This window comes from Stegodyphus dumicola, chromosome X2 (assembly GCF_044657685.1).
Source record: "Stegodyphus dumicola isolate Sdum_Otavi_A_Nest chromosome X2, ASM4465768v1".
NCBI lineage: Eukaryota > Metazoa > Arthropoda > Arachnida > Araneae > Eresidae > Stegodyphus > Stegodyphus dumicola.
In genome coordinates this window covers 101,969,122-101,995,213 of record NC_140781.1, presented here as the reverse complement: position 1 = coordinate 101,995,213, position 26,092 = coordinate 101,969,122, and the positions used below count along the sequence as shown (strand labels likewise).

At 34.7% G+C, this 26,092-nt stretch overlaps 1 protein-coding gene and 1 long non-coding RNA gene across 3 annotated transcripts in view; one reads left to right on the top strand and one right to left on the bottom strand.

Moving 5' to 3' along the window:
* Positions 1-26,092, bottom strand: part of LOC118194219 (protein kinase C-binding protein NELL1-like) — a 153,100-nt gene that overhangs the window by 95,055 nt on the left and 31,953 nt on the right. The gene's annotated exons all lie outside the window — the stretch shown is intronic.
* LOC146992844 (uncharacterized) overlaps positions 24,156-26,092 on the top strand; it is a 115,180-nt gene continuing 113,243 nt past the window's right edge. Inside the window, exon 1 of one of the 2 annotated variants that reach the window (XR_015039243.1) lies at positions 24,156-24,276. This is a non-coding gene — a long non-coding RNA (uncharacterized LOC146992844). The remainder of the gene's footprint in view (positions 24,277-26,092) is intronic. The other variant, XR_015039242.1, reaches the window with a different exon arrangement.

The window sequence follows — 26,092 nt, the reverse complement described above, 5'->3', positions numbered from 1 at the left end:
TGATGCCACTGCAGAGGAAATTTTCAAAAATTTTCCTTCATGCTTTCGACTTGCATGCCCCAACGAGTAATTATAAAGCTCAGCAAACAATGTTGAAATCATAAGATAAAAAAGGTTACATGAATGTTGCAATTGTTAAGAGTTCAGTTTCATCTGGGAAAACAGAAGAAATCATCTGCTTCTTCAACAACAAATTGGGGACTTTAAGAAGTCTTGCGTGAGAAACCTGGAGGGCTGTGGACATAACTTTAATGGAAGGGTTTATTTCAAAAACACTGTCTATTACAGCAAAATGAAAGAATCTTCTGCATTTAAAACCCGCATAATAGACGAGTGGCCATAGCAACGTTGAATATATTAATCTGCTATTATCCTCTCTTGTCCAACACAGTTTGCTTTAAGACCAGTGTTTCTTCATCGCAGAATTCATATATCCGAATAGTGCTAAAGTAAATAATGGTAGTAACAATGTTGCACTTAATAAAAAGTAATTTACATACCTTCTATTACATGGTTCATCCATCATATGAAAAAAAAAAGATATTTGTTAAGTTAACACCATAGTCGTAGCACCAAGCCCAAAGATTTTAATTTATGTGTTTATCCAAAAACGCTCAGAAGCTATCTGCCTAAGAGTAGGGTTGCTTTCAGGGAGGATTTTATAATGTAAACTGGCTCGCATCGCTGTTACACACGATTGAAAACTATGAAAAAGCCTATATAGCCAGCCCGTTCACTGGGATTCGAGCCAGGGTCGAGTGTTCAGCTGTCTTATTCACTCAGGCCTCTAGTGGGCCCATGAGCCCACTAGCTGGAGACTTGTCTTTGAGTATCGTCTCAATCTTCCGCGTAGTACGCAGGAGTACTACGTATTCTTAATTTTCAATATCGTTTGAAGGAAAAGTTTTAATAGGAAACTACGTTTAATAAATGTAAGGAAAAACATGATCTCAAGTTGTTCTTGTTTCAGTATAGCAAAGCTGGAGTTTCAAAATACGTTCAAAGTACATTTGATTTGCAGGAGTTTTATATTTTGAGCGGATGAAAAAACATTGGCACACTATTTATCCTCATACGCTGTTACTAAAATAATAAAGATGAAATGTTATTTACTTATGGCGACAGAATTAATAAGAAAATTCTCGAAAAGGATAAAAAGACTAAAAATTCATAAGCTAATCCTAAAAATTTATCCTCGGAGCACAACTCGAGTATCTCATATTTTCATATCTTCCCTCAGTAATGCCTTACTTGTTTGACAAAAGAAAACTGATTACATCTGGAGTTGAAGTAGAAACTGTTGCTAATAAATTTATATTAATCGAGAGTGAGGATTCGTCCCAGTTAACGTACTGACGAAGAAACTTATCCTAACTAATTTTGAAGGAAATGAATGGAAACTACTGAAGCTACTTAATTCACATTATTCATTACAAAACGCTACACACTAGAGTAGTAGTATAGTAGTAAACAGATAAAACTTCATTGCCACACTACATTTGGAAGAGGACAAATAAAACTTTCGCTATGCTAAATTTTGAAGGGAATGGAAGGAAACTACTTAACTCACACTATCATAAAATAATGCTACACAATAAAAGGCATTTAACACAATAGTACAATAGTGAATACATTAAACTTCACTGCTATGTTAAATTTGGGGTTCCTAATGTGTATATCAATTTCCAAATACATAAAATAAACCATACAGCAAACATTCCACGGGCTTCATGTAAAGTGTCATACATTAACAAAAAATATAAAATTAGGAAATGAAATTCAATCTGCATCAAAGAAAAAAATGATTCTGTACCAGCCAGCAATTGATCATACCAACCTAATGATGCTCAATAACGTTGCTCAAACGTCACGCACCGCTTCCAGTAGCAGATGGCGCTCGTATAGTTTCGTTTTTGGCATACAGAATCCATGAGAAGTGAATGATCCAGTAGGAGAAAAACGAAACAAACAGAACTCGCCACTTAACGCAATCTTTAAAAGAAACATAATTTAGGACAAGTGTATCAAAATCTAATATTCTCGAGGTAAATGTCATTGTAAGTACTTTAGCAGTGGATAATGCATTTTTAATACTCGTTTTTAAAGACAAAATTGTTTTATAAATATCTGAAACAACCATTTCTGCTCTTGTAGATAACACTAAAATTTCCAACATTTATGTTATGCGAGAAATGTCGATCCCCGACTTTAAAATATATTTTATCTGAAAACTGAAATCAGTTTGTTAACTCGGAAATCAAAGAGTGAAGTACATATTTTCTCAGATAATGTAGGATCAGTACTGACTTAACAAGGAAAACTTAGCAAGATATCTAGGTTACAAAAGAAAAAAAAAAAGAATCTTGAAAATCCTTTTAGCTAAAAGTATTTAAAAAACTAAAAGATCTGGAAAAAGTCTGTATAAATTTCTAAAAACCAGAGTCACTTAGATTAGTTCAAGACTATTCGATGCTGTTTTTAACACATTTCTCTTATACTTAGGTTTTTTTAAATTAATACATGTAAATGAATTTAAATTGGTTACACAAAGCGATAGAATTAGGTGTATTTACAAAAATCATCAGCATTTGAATAAGTAACAGAGTTGAAACGTATTCAAACAAAATATATATAAGAAACAGATACAAGAAATAATTTAAAAAAAGATTTATGAATTTATGAGGCTCATTATAAGTGAAAGAATTAACATGCATTAAGTTACAAGCTTTAATTTCAAGACTTAAAATAATTCAAAATGCTGAAATTTTGAATAATCTAACTTATTTACAAGAATCATTTTTGGCAGGGAACTTTAATTAATCAGACTTATTCGCCTACGCAGCAAGTTTTCAAAATGGCGGGCTAAGATGACAGTTATGGAACGCTTTCATGGCTTTCTCTCTCTATAACTAAAGCAATGGAATTGCAATAGCTTCGGACCCTTAACGTAAGCTATGCAACATATACGTTGCAACAAAAATGAGCGAAATACTTGACTACCTAATAAGCTTAATAGTTTCATATCACAGAAATAACACTTAAAAAGGTGATCACTAGTGAAGTTTCACTCTTAAAAAGGTGTTAGAAAAGTGGATCACTAGTAAAATTTTACTCTTAAAAAGGTGATCACTGGTGAAGAGCGAATTTGCGTTCATTTGCTATGTGATAATTAATGAGCATTATACTGTAGTAAATGTACTATAAAACATTCTGTTCCTTATCCATAGTCTTTATTTATGCATAAAGACCTGTAAATGGTCAACAAGATGAGACAAAACACTCATCTGGTGTTAGTAGTTTGGTTTGAATCGACATTTCAGTATGCTACTTTGAGAAGTAACGACGAGATTACGACCACATCCAGTTCCGTCCCAATCCTGATAGAGTACAAACTCGCGTACTGGTACCCATAGCTCTTTCCTTTCTTCCCTCTCACCAGCTTCCCCGAGAGGTCTTTCATGTCAACAGAATTTAAATGTTTTTACTTTAAGTAGTCATTACAGATACATACATGCTTTTCCCTAGATTCGGAACCTAGCTCTTCGACGCTGCTGTAGCTTTCCACTGACCACAGTGTATTGTCGGATAATACTTTATTCTTCTTAAATTCTTAAGCGACTATACATTTTCATGCAAGGATATAAATTACTTTCAAAGAAAAAACTGCTGTAAAATTACAGAAAATTACTATGCTTATTATACAAATTAATAGCTTTGGTATTATACTCGGTGCGAACCAAACTTTACCATACTTAGAATCACTTACCATAAAATCAGTTCAAATTTTATACGGGATTATATGGCAATGATCTCAAAGTTCCCTAAAAATGGCATTTTAAACTTTCATGAAGTATTAAATTTCTACTGTGTTATCACGTTTTGTTTTAGATGCGGATTTTAAGAGATTATTGTGCATATTTATGACAAAATACTGTTTGTTTACATTTGGTGTTTTAATCTGTTTTTCTGTCCCATTTGGTTAATTTCATTTAAAATATTTTAACATAATAAACAGAAGTAATTTAATTAAAGGCTGGACCATCAAGCTCTGAAATATCTGAAAGTAATGAACACACATGCGAGTGAAATATACTAACTCTGTCCTTTAAATGAATTTGTAACGCAGCTCAGAAAATTTGTCACAAACTATTAAAACGTAGAATCTGCTTAAAATAAAACAGTGCCGCAGTACTGGTAACATCTTTCTTAAACACAGAAACGAAGAAAACAAAGGTTAAAAGATGTGGTTATTAAAACCGCCTACAAACAGAAAATGTTTTGGCATGCCAATTAATAAAATGGTATATTGAGAAGAATCTGATATTAAAAAAGAGTTTGTACCTTACTAATAAGCAAATAAAGACGCTTGTATAGCATACATAAGACAACATATAAACAGTTACATATATTTAATATTTCTGCTATATTTAAATTTCTCTCCTGTTATTTTCAATTCAACACTTCTCAGCATTTTTTAAAATATTCTCTGATATTTTCTTCTAGTTTAAAATTTGGGTTAAGCATCTGAGTATTCTATCGCGAATAAATACACAACTTTTATTTAATTTTACAGTCCGCGCAATTATGTACATTTCCCTTTGCGTCCTATCCGCTGGACAATGAAAATCGACTCGACCAGTTTCGTGTCATGCACTAAGAGGCTCACTTGGCAGCTACCCTGTACTAACATTATACTTGTAAGGAAAGATTCTTTACAGGGTTTAAGATTCGGGCAAGATATTCTAGTCGCCATTCCAGAAGTTTGGACGCCATTCAATAATTTTACAGTCAGCGGGTTTTATAATGATTAAGTTTCGTACGAAATCACTATGATCTAGATTTCAAATTGCAACTCCGCTTTTTGTCAATGGCTTTCGCACGAAACCAAATTAAACGGGTTGCTTTTACCCTAGTACGAAAATAAAATGTACTAATAAAAAGTGCGGAACATCAAAACGGTTAAGTGCCGTATATCTGTGCTAACTTCTCGCTCACTTTTCAGGCATTCGTTTGATATAAAAAATGTCAATTGATATAAAATTTCGCATGTGGTCACAAAAAGCAGTTATTTTTACAGAACAAACTTTACAGAATACTGCTATCCACACGCTTTACAAATAATCGAATTCCTCAGAAATTTAATACTTTTCAGTGTTTGTGGTTACAATGAGAGTTTTCATTTTAACACAAGAGTAGAGACAAAAGTCGTGTCCTAATAAGATATTTTTAATTTAGTATAAAATAGAAAAATAAGTACCTAAACACATAAAAACAAAACATAAAAGCAAAACTTGCGTTTTCCATAATGAAATATAGTCTAATACATTGTAGAGACATTAGGTATTTTTTGGAAACAGGAAAAATGAAAAATTAGCAAGCGACTTTGCCTGGAATCGAACCACGGACCTCTGAAATACTGGCTCCGTGTGCTGACCACTACACCACGAAGGCACGCTAGGGAGAAATATCTTATATACTCCCCCTTTTAAAGGGCGACTGGGGTTTTAGCGGACCCAGTCGCCAAATCCTGAGTGCGGAGAATCATCATCCAACACCCTTTTAGCTCGGGCGCCACTGTAGAGACATTGGGATTTTTTTTTGGAGGCCGGAGAGATGAAAAATGAGCAATCCGTCTTCGCCGGGAATCGAACCACGGACCTCTGAAATACCGGCTCACTGTGCTGACCACTACACCACGAAAGCACGATAAGAAGGCTGAAGAAATACTTTATAACATATTATTTGAACTCTAATTACATATGCCCCATGATGGGCGACTTTTGCCGCATCCTGCACAATATGCTTTTCCAACACCATATATTTAAATTCAGAAACGGGCAATGTAAGAATACAAACTGGCATCTTGTAGATAATTATATTCTACCAATAAAATCCTGGCATATTTTAACTGTAAACAAAGGTAAAACTGTAACAGGATGGAGAAAAATATTAACAACTGAAAACTTTTCTTCATTGTACATTCCAGCCCCATCAGTGGCGACTCGCTAAAGACTGCAAATGAAAGTGCGTTCCGGTTTGAAAACTATGCGAACGAGCTACTGGTATGGATGGGTTTCGTGGTTTTCTCTGGTATAACGTGAATGCGAGCCATCCTCCTTCAGAAAGTCCTCCATAAAGGCCTCCCTCTGTTAGGCAGACAGCCCTCATGTGCTTTGCTATATTCAAATAAAAACTAATCAACCAACCACTCTCCATTTTATGGATTGAAAATTGAGCGAAAGAGAATTCTGCATGCTAAGTTTGATAGGTATGGCAAGTTTTTAAGAATGTTATTTATAAAATTCAAACATTAAAAAACGTTGTTCGCTACTTGAAGACAAAACGCTATTCAGAATGTAAATAGTTAGGCTCTTAAAAGAGTAATAATGAATTTCAAGTAATATAGTACCCATGGAAAACACGATAAGTATAGTATATTGCCAAAAACACAAGATGAATTTCAAGTAATATAGTACCTAAGCAACTAGGATAAGTAAAGTATATTACCAAAACCACAAGTAATATCAATCTTAGTATTTCCTTTAAATGTGCTAGTGCTGTATGTAGATACAACAAGATCTTTTGTTCATTCTAAGTGACTTTGATTCACCTCTAACCAATTATTTCCAATCTTGAATGAATTATCGAAATCTGATTCTTTGTTAAGGTTGCAACATCCGAAATCAGATATTCCCTTAAGTAATTCATCCATGAAGGCATCCTCTGTTCTCTGCCACAATTTACGAAACCCAACACAACTTCTGCTTAGATCACGTGATCTTTCCGCTAAGTGAAGTGCTTGTTAAAACAATATTAAGGAGATTATTAAGGAATATTAAGCTATGATTTGCCTCTTTACAAGAGGCAGATCACAGCAACTCTGAAGTTCCTAAACTTACTTCTGATATAATTAAATCATTGGAAGGATCAGTCATTTTCACTTTTTCTCCACCAGTTGTCTAAACTAATTTTTTATTTTTGAATAATATGAGCAAAGAATTGCAACTTAAGTGCTCTCTCAAAGATGAGCAACTCATTAGTGAAACTATATCAGTTGATTAGCTGGAGATTTTAATAATATGCAACTTTAATTTTGATTAACTTTTAATCAAATTTTTATTTTTATGTATTCAAGATTTCACTATAAAGAATTCTGAATAAATACTGAATAAAGCTTTCAGCAAAGAAATGCAGTTTGTGATCGTATTTTGAAGCATGAAAGAGGATCATTTCAGGTTTCTATCACCAGCGAAAAAACTGCATTGCTGTGAAGAGAAAGCAAGGGCCTTATATGAAAGAATATGTATGATTATAGAAAACTATATCAAGAATATACTGCAATTCTTTTATAAATATTAAAATTCGTGGCGAAAGGTTATAACTCCATTGGCTTCAATGTTCGATAATAAGACAAAATTTGTTGGAGTTATTTACCTTGGAGGCATGTCGTCGTGGAGCGCTTTACAAAAAGCGAATTAATTTATCGTTACATCATAAGAGAAAAACTCAATATACCCATGCTTATATCCCACTTCTGATACCGTAACGAAGCAAGAATCGAACACTATTAGCTGTACGTGGCTTTAACCACTCTGTTATTAATCAGCGGTTCCCTGCTTGTGTAATTAAAAGTGAAGTTGCTTATTCTCTTGTATTTTCTATTTAAAGAAAAGGCCATCCTTTATCGGTTTACGGGGGCTATTAGCCGAGGTATGTTTGGATGGAGTTATTAGCTAAAAATAAAATCATAGAATAAAATCATAAAACAAAAACTTGGCGTGATAAAGCTTATTTCAATTCCGTAAAATCAGAAGAAATAATTCTTACAAAAATGACAAAAGTAAAATTATGCAAAAAGAATTAAGAAAAGCATTTTAATTAAGCATGAGAATTTATGAAATTGATGAGAATTTATTTGAAGAATTTATGAAAAAAATTAAGGTTATTTGGTTCTTAACTGTAAAAAAACAAATGTTAAATATGCAATGTGAACAAATAATCTATTCGCTTGATGTTCTGTCACACTAAATGTAATTGAAAACCCATTACAGTGTTTAAATATGATAAAAATATTGTTAAAAGTTTAAAATATAATATGAACCGTGGCATATACAAGAAGTAAAGAGAACAAAACTGAGCACAGTTCTGGAATTCTTTTACAATACATTTTCTCGGCAGAAGCACATGAAAAAGCCGAATAAAATCTCAAAATTATTTTCAGTTTTGCCTCAATGCGAAGTATTTTAATTAGTATTTTGAATGTAATGGTGTCAAAAAGCTAATGTACAAATGACCCTCTTACCAACATCACTCACACGATAAGTGAATCAAATAAGGAAAATGTTTACAATGAAGATTAATAACGCTGTCCAACAGAACACAAAAATCTATGAATCTACCACCATCGCTTTCGCATTTATCTAGCTTCCATCGGGTCTTGGCGGAACCAGATAGCAATACCATTTATCACGCGTAAAAGATATTGAAGCAATAGGGACGGTGGGATAATGGCTGGAGGAGTCAAGATAACAGGTCGACCGCTCGTCCAAATGTACTTACATATGACCCTGTCTATTTCAAATATTGATTTAATATAAAATTAATCGACTACTGATGGTGAACCGTACATTGAAAAATATTACGGGGGCAACTCGCTAACATTAGAATTCCCAAACTAAAGCTTGGTGAACCACGATACGATTTCGACTTTTACCTGGACGAATTTTTAATGGTAAAATACTACTTAACTGAAAAATGTATTTAATGTATCCAGATTTTATAGAGGTCTCAAATTCTGAATAATATCTCATAATAAATGAAGATTCTGCCCATATTTTAGAGTAATTGTTCCATTTCTTCGCTTTTTAATAGTCCCTTCTCGACATCTAAGTACTAAGCGAAATAAAGATGCAGAAGCCTCTAAACTGATGTTTAATTTGACTGAAGGCTCAGTTTTGGTGATATAGCAGTTACATACATTTACCTGAGGCATATATACGGACGAATCTACAGGTAGTATCAAAATGTTCATCATCCGAGTATAACTTAGAGCAGGAATATGAGATTAGTTCATGTACCAAATGTTAAACAGCTCACTCCTACAAGCTAAGCTTCAAATTATATGGAGCACTACATTTGAAAGATAGGAAATAAAGAAATATGTTAAGGATCTAAACCACATCTGCCATTATTCGACAATTTCCATTATACTAAACGTTGATACGTAAAGAAATGAAGGAACTTCGAAAGACTAAATCAAAACTGCACAAGTTCTCTGAGTGCAACCTTACGAATGTTCAGATGCTCTAGCTAGACTATCAACAACGTTTGAAAATGGACCTAAATGAACATCCAGACATCACGCTGGAAGAAGGTTAGTGGTACACTGAGAATTGGAACTGTAGCTGTCTTAATATACTGCTCTGTGGATTAAATAGTTCTTTTCATCGGTATTGTGTTGGATGAAAAATAGACATTTTAGGACAAGTTCACACAAATCTTCAAATAACGGAGAACAGCTTCTTCAGATATGGTCCGTTACTGATCTGCATGGTTGAAAGAAGGTGCACAAAACAACGAACATTTATTTTTGAACTGTAATGCATTCAAATAAACAAAACATTTTTCGGATTAAGTTCAATAGCTTGGATTTTAGGTGGCCACTTAGAATATTATTTATTCATTATTATTTTGTTTTCTAACGGCCAGCCAATTTCTGGTCAAGAATTTGTCTGAAAATTCTGCCAAGCCCGTCGGTCATTTAGCTGTATAATCACCGCGATCATTGTCCACGAAGCAGTACAAATGGCAACCGATATTACTCCTGCAGACGGGAAGGACAGGACACGTACGAACAATCTTTACATGAGCGTCAGGGCCCAGGATTTTTGATTTCTAGCCATGGGCAGTATGGTGGTTAATCAACCCGCCCCGCTAACCATCAAGCCGTCCAGGGCAACGCAAAATGTTTAATGTCTTATTAATAACAAAGATGGGTTATCCTCATTCTGCAAATTTATAGTATTCAAAATTTCTTTTACGTGTTTGTTTTGTTTATATGCACATATTTTAAAAATATTATGTATTTGAATTAATAGAGATACGTTCTTCCTTTTCTATAAGTTAATTAATAGCAACATATGTTTTAACGTTTTAGTTCTTTTGATTTTGGAGTTTATTGATATTGTTTGAAATTTCTTTTATATTTTTAATTCTAAGTATTAACTTTTTATCATTAATTGTTATGCATTTGTAGGTAATATAGATGCATTTTTCTTTCTATAGAACTTTAATAAGAAATTTAATGTTTCTTTATATGTCTAATTTTACTTTTTATATCCTTGTAAAAATATAGTATTCATGTGTAGTTCATTGTTAGATTTTTTTATGATTGAAGTTTACAATGCTTTGTAAGTCTCAAATAATGCGGAGTAAACTGAACGTCTGAAAGTACATGAATTGAAATTATCTGAAATGAGACAAATCCAGTCTCTTAGTAAAGGGTAGGAAGCTGATATTATCTATTAAAGGGCAAAGCAATCTTTCACGTTGTATCGCAAATGTGAGAACATTAATACATCAACCACATCTCAGATCACTAGTTTCGAGTACAAAGCATTAACTGAAGAAGGCTATTTAAAGCTCATCCCCACTCACTTTCCTCTCACTCTCTACACAGCACGAAACTTACGTTGGGTTGTGACCTCATAACACGTGACATACATAGTAATTTAAGAGCAATTACCTGCCACGATACGGATCGATGAAACAGAACTGCAAAGGCTGCATTCGGATCAAAACTTCCAAAGAAAAACTGGTTCATCCATCTCCCGGCGGAAAGGCATGACTCACATAAAATATTAACGATGAGTTTCCCTAGAGATGAAATCAACCGCTTCATTAACAAGAGATTGAGTTTTTCAAAACCTCGTTGCTATGGGTCTATTATTGATGAATTTCACTTTTCGGTAATGAAAGGAAACTTTTTCAAGGTGCTCCTTTGCCGATAAGGATAAACTCACGGTCTGGTTTGAAACATGCTCCGTAGAGATACAAATTGTTAACTCCAACAGTTTCTCAGAAATACCGACAGTTACCTGTAAGAATCCGTAACTGTTAAGAACCTGTCATATTTAGCAAGAAATGACTGGATACTAAAACTTCAGCGAGTTTTTCATCCAGAAAAATGCTTAGAATAATCACTAGTATAAATTTATGCAATGCCTCTGGTTGTGAAATTCGGAACCAGAAATGTGATGTTAGAATTTTAGACGATATTTAAAGGACTGGACAGAAGTGCATGGTTGGTTTTACGGAAAAGTCTCTGAAGAGTGGCAAGGGATGCCTTTTGGTGGTGTGGTGGTGTATTTAATTATGGCAAAGCACACTAGGGGTATCTGTCTAAGGGAAGGGACGCCTTCGTGGAGGTCTTTCTAAGAGAAACTGGCTCGTATACACGTTACACATGGGGAAAATCACGAAAACACCCATGCAGCCAGCCCGTTCGCGGGATTCGAACCTCGGACCGAACTACCAGTGTTCAGCCACTTTACCGCTTGGCCGCTGGTGGGTAGGATGCCCTTTGGAGGATTTTATAAAGCAACTAGCTTTTATTCACATTACCTTAGGGGAAATCTTAATGCCAAACGAAGGTTGGTTTTTCGCCAACAACTTATATTTTACATTTTCATGTTTAGCTGTTAAGTATGTTAATTGATTATGATAATGCATGGGGGAAACTCCCGTTTTAGCCAGATGCTTTCGAGGATTTTCTTCGGAAAATTAGCTTCTCATAGAAAACAGAACTCGGAGACATTAAATCCGTTCACTGGATGCCGAACCTTGGATGAACTACCAGTGCCTTATTCAGCTGAGAATAAGACAGCAGCAACAGCTGTATGAGCTTGGCCCAGCCACGAAGGTGATTAATATAGCGGCAGCTCTATGTAAGAAACATGACGTTGTAAGAAACATGACGTAGAGAATTAAAGATTTAACTGTAATCATTTCTAAGTTCGACATATCTAGCCTTATTGCTCCCAGTTTATTTTCTTTCGAACAAAGCTGAGCTAAATTTAGAGATCAGCATTAGTTTTGAAAAACTTTTGTGATTTCTTTCGAAGCAATAAAATTTCAGATGAAAAATTTGATTTAACAAAATGTTTCTTATCTGCCAGAAACTTTTAAATTCACGTACTTTGAAGATAATTTCTTTAATGACATCAAAGAATTTCTCAATATTTTCATTATGAAATTGACCGACAACTATAAACAAGCACCAGCAACAACATAAGCTTTTTAATCACTTACTGCGGAATCCTTTCGTTTATTTCGAAGATGAGAGCAAGTTAGAAAACGCGGGAATACGGCCGGAAGTCGAGGGTTTCATGGCCTGTGCGTCTCGTCGGCTAATTTTCCCACCTCTGAAATGGCGCGGAAAACAAATGGAGCTTGAAATCGTGACCGTCGCCCATTTGTACCTGTGCGCTATATGAAAAGCAACTAGGTAGCTGAGTCACCGCAGAAATTATGCTTAGAGTTCTTTTGCCTATGACGTAAATGCGCCACAGATACATTAAAATCTTTCAAGGACAAAGCCATCTTCATTACACTATTGCAATTTTAAGATTAGACTGCATTTTGCCGAAAATAATCTATTACTTTAATATACAGAAATAGCCTTTATGAGGAAAGAAGTAAAGTTACTAGTAGCTGAGTTTAATCATTAGTGTATTAGAAGAGAAAACTGAACGGTATCTTTTGAAAATTAAAAGCATTGCATTAAAAATTAATTACGCCATCAATATAGTATTCTTACGCAAAATTAATTTAGATGCGAATTCAGTGTATCGATATATAATGCTTAATTATATATCGATACACTGAATTATATATCGAACACTGGTTTTGAACCTATTGCATACTTGAAAGCTGAATCGTTTCCCACTCAATTTCTTCATACTCAAGATTTTTCAATGGTGTGCGAGCTGTGAAGTATGTTAACTGATTATGATTAAAACACGGAAGGTAGTGGTGGTATGCTTTAGGTGGTATGCTTTTGTGGAGGATTTTCTTAGGGAAATTGATAGCTACTCACATTAAGGTTGTAGAAAACAATTCCAGACAGTAAGCCCTTTCCTTGGGAATCAAACTTGTCATAAACTACCAGTGCATTTAAGAAATGTAGAGTCACAATAGCTGTACAAGTCAGGTCTTTGTCAAGCCACGCGGATGATTAATGTTACGGTAGGGTTACATAGTGAAACATAACGCAGAAAAAGTTTGGTTTGTTTGATTATGGCAAAGCACTCGAAGGCTATCTGCCTAACGGAAGGGATGCCTTCGAGAAGGACTTTCTAAGAGTTGATTTGGTTAGGTTATTTAATTATGCCAAATCACTCGAGGGCTATCTGCCTAAGGGAAGGTATGCTTTCAAAGGAAAACTGGCTCATATCCACATTACACATAGGAAAAACCACGAAAACGCCTACTCAGCCAGCCTCTTAGCCTAGAATCAAACCCATGTCGAATTACCAGTGTTCAGCGACTTAACCACTGTGCCATTAGTGGGAGAAGCCGAAAAGGATAGATTCAAACTTAGACATTTTTAACGTCAATATACTTTCATCTATTGCCTCCTATTTTGAATTTCCTTTCGAAAAAAATCTGACCTGAAATTAGGACTGGTTTTAAAAAAAATTGTGACGGCTTTGCATTTGCAGACGCTCTTAATTTTTGCAGAGTACTGTTGACAACCTTTTAATGACCAGAACTCGAAATGATATTGAAGGTAGACTAACGGATCGTTTTTATGCATGCATTTAATATCTACATGCATAAAATCGTACTAATTACTAGATGATACATAATGTGAAATAGAATAAACTGAAAGAGGAAATAAACATTAGAAGTGTGATCTCATGTAAACTTTTGGCGGCATTTTCCTTTTAAGATAGCGTATATTTACTATATCTTTTAATTTTTAAATCGAAGAGGTAGGCCTTTTGTGATGCTAAGCTTGCACGACCTTATAGACCGTCTTTGGGAATTAAATCACGTGGAGCAAAAACACCTAAAAATACTGTATTGTATTCAATGATATTTTAAGTTAGATCACTTGATCAAAAGATGAATCGTCTGTCTCAAACCATTTTTATCAATATTTTCTCCATAGGAAACCATATACTATAAATGTTACTAGCATTTACCTACGCATTACCGTAATAATATAAATGAAGAATTTGAAAATAAGGGAAATAAATCTACTTTTGCATATAAAAAATTCAGGCATTGAGAAAAGATAACAGCAATTTGACTGTAATTTAAAAGGAAGGTTACTGCAATACATATCGTTATCATATCAATCCATATCATGCAGTAAGCTACGTCATAGAGCAATGAATCATTGTAATCCTGATCGTAATCATCGATTATATTAATGATAATAAAGCAGTTAACTCTTCCTGAAATGCCACTAGTTTTCTCTGCCTTTTGGGAGTAATTTCATACTAACTAGAAGCATTACTTATGGAATTTATTGCTCTATTTGAGATTTGCAATATAACAGTTAACCGAAGTCGTGGGAGATGTTTTACAGTTGTGCTAAATTTTTTGGATGACAAAATGTTAATATATGCAATCCGACGTTTTAAGCCTACATATTGCATAAACATATGCAAACATATGCATATGCAATAAACATATGCAATGCCTCAGCGCATCGCAAAATTAACGATAAAATGATTTCAACACCGTATGAACCCGATTCAATTTTACCTCGCTATGATTTATTTCTTCGTTTATGTTGATGTTGATGTTGTTGCTAATAGCTCGATAGAGTATCTGCAGGCGTTTACATGCTAACTTACCAAATTTTGAAGTTTATAAAGAATACGCATTTATTTCATAGCAGTAAATCACAAAATAGATCAGCACGTGCATAGTATTTTATATATTCACGGCACAGAGAACACTTTTAAAGCTTTACACGTTCATAAGCCATATCGTTTGTCTGCTAGTTTTTAACAACAGAAGTGCCATTAGGCTCAAACCTGAAATTTTCTTCGTTTCACTTTTCAAATGTTGCCACTAAATGTTATCGCCATATATCATTTTTTAAAGAAATAATACAGTGAAAAGAAAAAAGTGCAAGGCAACATAAAATAAATGTTTTAGCTATGTATTATTTTTAAAGAAATAATGTAGCGAATATTAAAAATGCATGGCAACATTTAACATTTCATCCGGAATTCTGAAGATAATGGACATAAAATATTTTTAAGTTCCACGCGCCAGGCGCAGCATAAAATATTTAATTTTTCTTTTAGATTTAACTGTCTCTTACTTATTAGCAAACAAAGCGATTTAAAAGTTGTAAACGCAATGCTTTGTATCTTTTATTAACCAGCTGGACCCATGAAATGACAGTATCTGGATTTAATAAAAGCATGGCATCTTTTTTAATACACTGCTGGCCACCCAAATTGCAACACTAAGAAAGACAAGAGATATCACAAAAAATTATTTAGTAGATAACATGTAGACCAAGTATCAAATGATTAAATTTATAGACTTCTGTGAAGTGTGATTCCTTCAAGGATCAGTAGCCAGAGTAGCCGCCCCCATTGTTGGAGATCACCGCTGCCACACGCCTCGGTATCGATTCAAAGAGACTTTGGATGTGTTCTTGGGGTACAGCAGACCAAGCAGCTTCCACACGTTGCCAAAGGTGATCTGGTGTGGCAGTTTGGGATGTAATCTGGGTCAATCGTTCAGCAACCATGGACCACAGGTTTTCTATCGGCGAAAGATCCGGAGAGCGAGCAGGCCAGGGAAGCAATTCAATCGGGTGATTGACGAAGAACCCTTGGACAATGCGTGCCTTGTGTGGTCGCGCATTATCCTGTTGAAATATGGCTGTGGGCAAGCCTTGAAGGTAAGGAAGGACAACTGTCTCCAACATCACGGAGATGTAGCGATGGCTGTTTAGAGTACCGGCAATGCGTGTTAGAGATGTGCGAGAGTGATATCCAATACCATAATACCCGGTGCAGGACCAAGGCGGTGTGGCGGTGCATAACGCAGCTGTTCAACATCCTCTCTCCACGGTGTCTCCAGACTCGAATTCGACCAGCGTGGTTTTGCAGACAGAAGCGCGACTCGTCAGTAAAGACAATTTCATTCCATTCTCTCGTCCACATCCTTCTTTCATCGCACCATTGGCGGCGGAGACGTCTGTGGTTCTGCGTCAAGGGTAGACGAAGCAATGGGCGTCTTGCGGACAGACCACTCTGCTGTAAACAGCAGACATTGGATGATGCGTTATAGACTGAATGTGCTGTGCTATGGTTTGTGATGTGACTGAGCGATCCGTCATTGCCATGCGCACAGTGTTCTTGTCATCATGTGAAGTGGTGCACTGAGGTGGATGCGATCGAACAAGTCGGTCCGTCGTGCTCTCCTGCATCCAACGGTCACATATTCGCATTACAGTTGTTTGGTTTCGTCCAACACGACTACCGATTTCCCTAAAAGATAATCTACACTCTCGTTAGGCCACTATCCTTCCTCTGTCGAATTCGGATACTTGATCAAACGATGATCGCTGTTTAGTACGAGGAATATGCCGAACTTGAAATCGTCGAAAACTCCAAGCCTTAAACAGAGCTTTGAACTGGAGCCACAGGCGCGCGTGATGTGCGTCTGCGCTGAAATTCTAATCATTTGCATATATCACCTCCGCTAATGCATGTTTTAAATTTCCCGTTATTTGCAGAATTCCTTCAGGGTGTTGCATTTACGGTGGCCAGCAGTGTAGGAACATTTTAGGTGGTTGGTCGCACCAGCGGCTAGTTGCTGGAAAAGTGAACCGAACAATAAGTGATTCGATGCAAAAGTGAGGTTCTAAATAATAGCTCTTCTGAGCTAAAAAATGTAAATGCATAGCAACACTTAGCACTGTATGGTAAATTCTAGAGATAAGCTTTTTTTTAAAAAAATTAGCGATTTTCTGTTGAATGTTTATGACGTAAGAGCAAAGAAAGTGACTTTTAATAATGTTATAAGACAACAAAAAAATCACGTTACCAGAAGGAAGTCCAGGAGCAGATAAATAAACTGCGAGCTGAACGAGAACATACAAGACGATAACAAACCCTCTGATATGCCGTTAAAATCTGAATCCTTTCAGAGTTTCTTAATCAGTTTACTGTAAATTTTTTAAAAATTTCCAAAACATTTATCGATTAAAAAAGTGCGCACATGTGCACCAGTATATCCCAAATTTTACCTTTAGTACTTTTCTCAGTATATTTCAATAACATATTTATGAATGAAAGGTATTCATTAAAAAGAGTTGGGGATGCTAGTAAAATAGCTAGGAATAAACTTATAATTAAAAATATATATCCATATAAAATTTCATCTAAACTACCTATGTATTCTTTAAAACAGTTATCACATTTTTATGGTGAATATTTTAAAAGTATTTCGTAAACCAGAAACACATTTTTTAATTTTAAATGGCGAGCGCGTTAGGTGTTCGTTTTTCCTAATTATGCTAAGAAATTCATCTGCCATTTTTACGGCTAATGAACATAAATTTAATAAAGCAGCGAACATCTAAAACAGGGATGCTCAATCGGGGGGGGGAGTTCCCATGTTTTATGACATTTAAGACAGCATTCATTTTAATTTATCCATTTTAATTTTATTTTAATTCATTAAAAATTTAACAGCGAGGTATTTGAAAGTGTAGTAATATAGTATGAAGAAAGCACATAGGAATAATAAAAGATATGCAGCGTGATATAGCATTTAGCGAGAACAGCGTAAATATAGCACTCGAGGAGAAGAGTTAGAAACCAGCCCTAGACAAAAGTAATGTAAAAGCTGCTATATATGAAGACTTCTAGGGAGAATTTTCGTGGATTCTAAAAAGTGGTTTTCGATGGACCGTTTTATTAGCTGCAATTTTCGTTCGTTTTTTAAGCAAAACAAAATTTTAAAGGAAATCCTAACTATCAATTAAAAATAACACTTTGAAATTAAACGCAGAAAGCAGGTTTTATTCTAACATGTTTCGTAAAATGCTCAACCTTTCTTAACATTAACAAATTTTCTCATATTTTTAAAGGATGGTATATCAGCAATTTCATTTTACAATTAACTGAAAATTCTTCAAATCTTCATATGAGACGATCCTAAAGCATAATAAAATTAAAAAAAGATTTTACAGATCTTATCTTCAACTTATGAGTTAGCATGGGAAAGAAAGTCGAATTTAACGCTTTCTATTCTCTGAAAAAAATTAAGCTAAGAATATATATTTTGGGAGTCAGAGCATTACTCATAGGCACGAAAGATTTTGAAATTATAAAATTATCCTTTACCCTTAAAGATTTATTTTTTCACTCAACACTTCCTTGCTTTCTGTACCACCGAGCCCCTAAAATAACACACTCCCTCATTATCTATATTCTATAACTTATTCATAAAGAGACTCCCTCTTCATTATACTTTCACCCTCCCTCCAACAACTATCCAAACAGTACCGAATGTTGAATCACTGAGTTATAAATCCTTCATACATTTTCAACATGATTGCTTCAAAAGAATGGTGGCTTATCCCCTGCTGCGAGATGAATTAAATTCATCTCAAAACTGTTACGGATATGGCTGCATATTACAACGAGCTCTTGAATTTGAAATTCAGGGGTAATTATGGATTTTGGAGAAGTCGACAGCCCGTTCAGTATGACTTCGAGAAATAATTTTCAGCTACATTCATTCAATTTTAATAGTTAATACATTCCTGCAATTTACGGCTATTTTGCATAACGCGAAAGAGATAGAGGTAGAAGGAGTAAGTGTGAAACCAAGGGATTTTCTTGAAAAATTAAAATACTTCTATTAGCACAAATGACAGTAATGAATTCTTTAGGTAACTTGCATACGAGGAGTGCAACTCTAAAATATTAATTACATGGGATATAGCATACGCTCTTAGTAATATTTTTTAGAATTCAAGTTAATTATTTGTGCAAATGTTTGCACGTAACGGGAAATTCTTTTAGTTTCAGGATTTATTTTTTGAGTGCATCTATTAAAAATAATTTTGAGCAGGTTCAGCACACAAAATTACTCACGAAGCTTAAAGTAAAGGTTTAGTTTACTTGATCATGGCAAAGCATTCGAGGGCTATCTGTCTAAGGAGAAAGATTTCTTCGTGAAGGGCTTTATGGGAAAAACTAGTTCGAAAGGAAACACTTTAAATATGAAGAAAAAAACCACGAAACGCCCATGCAGCCATTCCTTTTCGCATGACCTCTCCTTTAAGCCACTGCCTGCTATGTTAGCCATCTAAGGATTTTGCGTGTACACGCACCTGACAGGAGTGGTCATGTTTGTTTACTGTTGTTATATTACGAATCATTAACTAGATCTTGAATTGATAGAATTATTTAGATTACGGCAAAGAGTACGAGGGCTAGCCAAGGTAAGGATACCTTCGAGGAAGATTTAGAAGCAAACTGGCGTACGTACATAGCGGAGAAACATGCCATTCAGCGAGTGTTTACGAACCCTCGTCGAACTTTACACCCTCGTTACCTCCACAGCCTGTGATCAGAGATTTTGCCATTCGGCATCTAGTAAATTGTGTCTCGTGAAAGGAAGTAAAGAAAATGCACACTGTGCAAGACAGAGAGAGAGAGACAATACGGTAAATGCAGCATTGGACTTCATATAAAATGCTTTGTTTAAAGGTATAAAAATACTTTTTATACTGCCATGATCACCCAATAAGGATCTATAAAAAAATTACGTGATTGCTAACAAAAATTGATTTTTTAAATAAAAATATCCGAGTCATAACCTATATGACATAAAAGGAATCTAAGAGGCATTAAGAAAAAAGTGCTGCTAAGAAAACATTTTGTTTAAAAATTTGACAGTTAACAGGTTTAAATCAAATACTCAACCTAAACATCTGGTTTATGGGCACAAATATACAGCAGTGAGACATTAACTAATAGTAACACATAACCAAGAAAATATTTTTACTAGTATATTTTAAGCATACAAAGGGATGACCAGAAATAAATGCATGCAATCTTCACATACCTGAAAATTTACTTTAAATGTGGACTACAAAAGAAAGAAAAGTTACTTCATACACTTTTCAATAATAAGATAAACTAGCTGAGTTTCTTCCTGTTCTCAGAGTAGGCTTACACAATTTATGACTCTAACAAAGCAAAAACAAAAACAAACAAAAAAAAAAGAGTATAAAACACTGCAATGAAAAACAAGAAGGAATGAAAAAATAAAAAGTCAAAAATCTGATTTCAAAATGAAATTTCGAAAAGCGGAAATTGTCTCTTTAGTCTATAAATTTCAGAAAAATTGTTGGCCAAACTGTTGACAGGTAATTTAAAGTGTTCGAAAAAATATAACATTTAGAATATTAATAATTTTAACATGTGTAAATAAATCAGCATACTCAACATTTAAAACAAAGGGAAAGAATGCTTTTTAATCCATTTTCGCTCTTAAAATTCAACTCATTATATACTTTTGAGAGCATTAAACACGTCTAGGAAATTAACATTTTTGAGGAAATTAACTGAATTTCAGTTAAATTCGACTGTTTAGGCTTATTAGATCTTCACAACCTCGAGTTTTCTATTTTGCGATTTAAAAAACAGGCAAACTAAGAATAGATTGATTGCGGATTCATAACTCAGAAAGCCAGCATACCTACTTGGCAACAGTAGACAAAATCATTGTAAAACTCAGCAGCTTCGATTAACTGCTCATGATTCTCTTAAAAATTTTGGCACATCTCAAATATTACGTGATCTTCAGAACCCAGACAATTCTTTGAAAGTAAGGAATTTAACACGTTGAGCGCGGCGCCGGTCCCTGGGGACCGGCAGTGAACTTTCCGTGTGGCCGGCACTGAAATTTTCGTTTTGCTGGCGTCGGTCCGCGGGACCGACAGTATTAAAGTTAAAAAATAAATATAGTCTCAATGAAATGTATTGAAACATTCTAAACAAAAATACGGCTTAGCTCGTTGCCGGCTGAACGGAAAGGACAGCCAATTCGGCGCCGCGCTCAACGTGTTAAAGGAAAGCAATTTTTAAAAAGCCTCTCGGGTCCCTTTAATGAGGAGTCTTGACAGGCGTGAAACATTTGCTTAAATCTCCCGAGAAACTTAAGGGCTGCACGATGGTGATAATAAGGTAAGCTATCTTTATAAGTGAAATCTTCAAGTCAAGGATCTTACAACATTGCTTACTGGCACATGCTTCATTGAAGACCATCAGACAGCAAGTAGAAATAAAGCATTCTTCATAAATTAAAGTATTTCTATTAATGTCTGATTTGCTATAAAAACGTTAGGAATCTGTTAGTAATGCTTCCTTATTCTAGATGAATTATGCGGTCTGAAGGATTTTAGAAAGCTTCAAGATTATAGTTTGTTAATACTGTAATATTTCCATAGAATGCTTTTAGTTTATAAAAACTTATGTTTAAATGTTAAGTTATTTGGATTATGGCACAGGACATGAGGGGTAGCTGCTTGAGGGAAAGCCGCTTTCGTGCAAGACATTTTAAGACAAATTGGCTCGCATTAATGTTACACATGCGATGAACTACGAAAACTCCCATGCAGCCATTCCTGATGTTTAAGTACGTAAAAAACTCTTCCATCTAACAAATGAAAATTTTCGCTCAGGGATGCTGAAATACATTAAGGAAAGGTTTCTACTGATAAGAGTGGCTAATGACAGTACTTAATTTGAAACGCCTTTGAAAACAACGGAAATATTATCTTCATTTCTTTTTAAATATTTTTAACTCTTTGCATACGGAGACTTGAGAATTAACTGCCATTAACTAAGATATTCTTGTCGCAGAAGATGTTGGTAGACTATTATTCAACGATGTCAGAAGTACTCATCTTGAGATATCCATATCCATTACACAGAGCCATTTCTCATTCCGACACGCGCATGTTCGAGAAAGCTGAAATCTATCAAACACTTGCACAATTACCAACTGAATTCGATTCTAGGAATGGACTGAGCTGATTTCGCAAGTCACCAATAACGTCAATGAGGTTGTGGAATATATCTGCCTTCTCAAAACTGAAGAAGCGAACTGAGTACATTTAGGTTAAATTGCTACGAGCCGACCTTCCTTAGAAAGTTCTACACAAAAGCATCTGTCTCCTTAGGCAGATATCTCTTGTGTGCTTTGCAATAATCATTTTTGACTGGATGAACCCTTGGCATAATCGGAACGCAAATACTCGGCAATAAAATGGTTAGCTGTTTGATTGAATCAGTGGATAATGTTGGTCAGCCGCCAGACCATGGCACTAATTTATTGATCAATTGCTCGGATGGGCTATCTGCCTAAAGAAAGGAATGTTTTTTATGAAGGATTTCCTAAGGAAGTCTGGCTTGTATTCACGTTACATATGGATAAACCCCTCCCCCACTTGAGCACTGAAAAGCTTATCCGAACGTAATATATAAAATACATTATATGATATATGAAACACTACATTACATTCTTAGAGAAACACAGTGTCTAATATCAATCACTTTCTCATATACCTTTCGAATTTCGGGCCAACAATTTTAATGCTTCTATTTCACAGTGATAGTACAGTCTGAACCGCCCATGTATTGCTGCCCGTGATTCAATTTCCTACCTTCCAATGACATGCGAGTTAGCTTGGTCCATGGAGGTTTTAAATAAGGAAAACTATGAAAATATCAATATTTCTGAAAATCAAAAATAAATAAAAATTACCAGAGCCTAGGGGATTAATTCGCTTTCATTTTCCTTTTAAAGAAAAAATATGCTGCAAATCGCCATAAAATTTTGAGAAGAAACTAAATTATATTAACCCTTTCTTGAATCATGTCCACTCTCGTAGACAAAAGTTTAATTATTTTTATTCTTCTGCAAATGCCTTAACAGATTCCATTCCTGTGTTTATTCATTCTATATTATTAGAACTTTCAACGGTCGATCATAGATGGCTGTATAGCATCACTAAGTAAAGTATTGCTATTTGGAAAATGGCTGCTACTTCTGTTTCCAAGCTAGTACAAACTCTCATAGTAAACATTATATAACATTGCTTACATTTTCTTATACTTGCTATTTTTTTATTTATAATTAGTAATTTCAGACATTTTATTTTAAATGTCAGTTTGAGAAAATTGTAGAGTGGGTAGATAAAGATCTACCGAAAAGAGTGAATTGAAACCCAAATGCACTGCTTGTCATGCCAAAACACGACTGGAAATGTTTATGTTTGGCAAGGAATTTCTAGAACATTTGAATCCAATAGGTACAGGTTACAAAATTGTAGCAAAATGAATTCAATCACAATCGACGAAATGAAGGTATTTTGGGAGATCTGTATGTACATGTCATTTGTAGATTTACCATTTAGAAGATGGTAATGATTTCAAATGCAATGACCATAAATCGTTGGGAAGAGATTTGTATGCATGTATACGTATATGCATGCTGTTCACTGTAGTGAACAAACTGTAGCAATTATTTAAAACAAAATTTGAATAAAATTATTTTTTTATTATTACTAAGGTTATTTTAGTAGAAAAATACAAACATTTTCATTTAACTTCTCTAGATTATTTGTATGCAACAAAGGGTTAATTTATTTTCTTTCATGAAAAAAGTTGTTTTCTTTTCATTTTGTAGAAATTGTTTTTGCAATAAAATCCTTATACTTCACTTATGGTCATTGAAATTGATGTTTTATTCATAAAGACATCAGTAGAAATCTGGATTGAAATCAATTTGTGGCTAAATTTCAATGGAAATATAAACTCGAGAAACTTCAGAAGCTGCTTCTTGTCGAAAAATGTAATGAATTAAAGTATATGTATAAAGAACTCATTTGAATGAGAAAAGATTTCTTAAAATAATTCCTAACCGTGTCGAAAAAAGTAGAAAAAGAATTGCCAACAAAACAAACACAATTCACAAACCAAAACCAAGCACACATGCGCAGGATTTAAACTCAAAGAAGAAGGGAAAAAGAAAAAAATCGGCACGTGGAGCCTTTCTGGAAGAAAGCAAATGTTCTTTTCTTCTCAGATTTGGGAGAATAAGGGAGAAAAGGAGAACCTGTCCAAGGAGAATGTCACGGACGTAGCGTCTTCATGTCTGGCCAGATCCCCGGGTCTGCAGTCTACTGGAGCCAAAGCGAATTTCTTTACTACTGTGAAGTATCTTTCCTTTCCTTATCTCTCTTTTACACTAATTCCATTTAATTCGCATCTTGGAGGCCATATTCAAATTTATGCAAGACACGCTGAACATCATGATAGCGATCTGTTGCATTTTTAGCTTTCTGTGGAAGAATAGGAGTCAACGGAAATCTTCGCTCTTTGTCATCAAAACGATCCTTTTATGCTTCGAACTCATGCTAGATGTGTTTAAATGCCAGAATTTATTAAAGTAACAATGAAAGAGAGCTAAGCAAGACTTTCGTTATACTGAAATTACTTGAATATGCCCCTTATTTAATGTTTCAAAATTTCGTGTGGGGGCACACAATCAATAATGCAGGACTTTCACAAAAGTGCTAAAAATGAAGAAAAAGCATACTTTCATGATGGTGTCTCCAATTCAAAAAGCCATTCCCAGTGAGCTGAAATATAGCATTGCTGTAATAAGATCTTAAAAATGCTGAACTGTTATTTTGAATCCATTACGTAGTAAAAACATAATCGAGAAAAACTTTTTTAAATCTGTGTAAAGGGATATAAACCCCTTTCCACGCGTGTGCAGCGGTACATAAACCATTTATAACATGTGTAACATAACTAGAAACTAGTTTTCTTTACTTAATCCTGCATCAAGACATAGCTTTCTTACTTAATCCTGCATCCAGACATAGATCTGTTGCGCTTTCCTTTAATCAGTTGATCTAACCAAGTACAAACTAATCCTTAGCAATCCTACCATAGTTTTGATGATACATTTAAATCCGAGATTTTTAACCCAAGGTTTTCGGCACTAATATTAAATATAGGTTTCTTGTAATATAGTACCATTTATCGCCTGAGCTGCCGGATATTCAAGGGGTTTTAAACTGTTGAATTTTTAAAGAATCTGTAGTTCTTTCTCAACGGCAGACCGAAATGGGTTCTTTAATTTGCTGCAAGTGTCATTAAGCTTGGGTTAGTTTATTTGATAATGGCAAAGCACGCGAGAGCTATCTGCCTAAGTGTAGGAGTACATTCGTGGTGACCTTAGTTCTTATCCACGTTGCACATGGGAAAAATGACGAAAACTCCCATCATGCAACCAACTTGTTTCTCTGGAATTAAAAACAGGTGGAACCACCAGTGCTCACCGAATTCTCGGCTCGACCGCTAGTAGGTAGTTGAGGTAAAAAGGTTTTTATTTCGGTACCACTGTAACAATGTCTGAAAATGCCAAAGAAGTAAATATTCCAAGTTAATATGCTTCTGTTATTTTATGTAAAAAAAAAGCTTGCTGTCGCACGAAATAGGATTGTAAAGTATTCGAACCGTGCCAAGAACATTTTTCCTTTTCTAACAATCATTCAGTCAGTGTTATATGTAACAAATGACAATTTAAAACTAATATTAGAAAGACTTTTAAGTTGCTTTTTTCCTTTTTATTTTCCATAATTTTCTTTTTCTGCATTAAAAGAATATAACATTAATAAATGATCTAATGATAAACTATATCCTACCGTCTACAGGTGTGCAGTATCCTACATCTCAAAATTAAAAATGAAAGCGTCAGAAAATTGTAAGTATAAAACTCCAAATTGAATGTAATGCCTTCTCACTTTTAGACAGATAATGGAATTTTATTAACAAATAGTGTCAAACAAAATCGCGCGAAGTGTGAGTAAAGCCAGACGTTTTAGTGTATTGTTAATGTTTCTCTGCAGTTACTTCTGTTTAAATATATGTTTTCACATAGAAATTTGTCGAATACAATAACTACTTTGGAGCATTGCGAAACATGTATATGAAAAAAATTTTGACTGAATTCGACT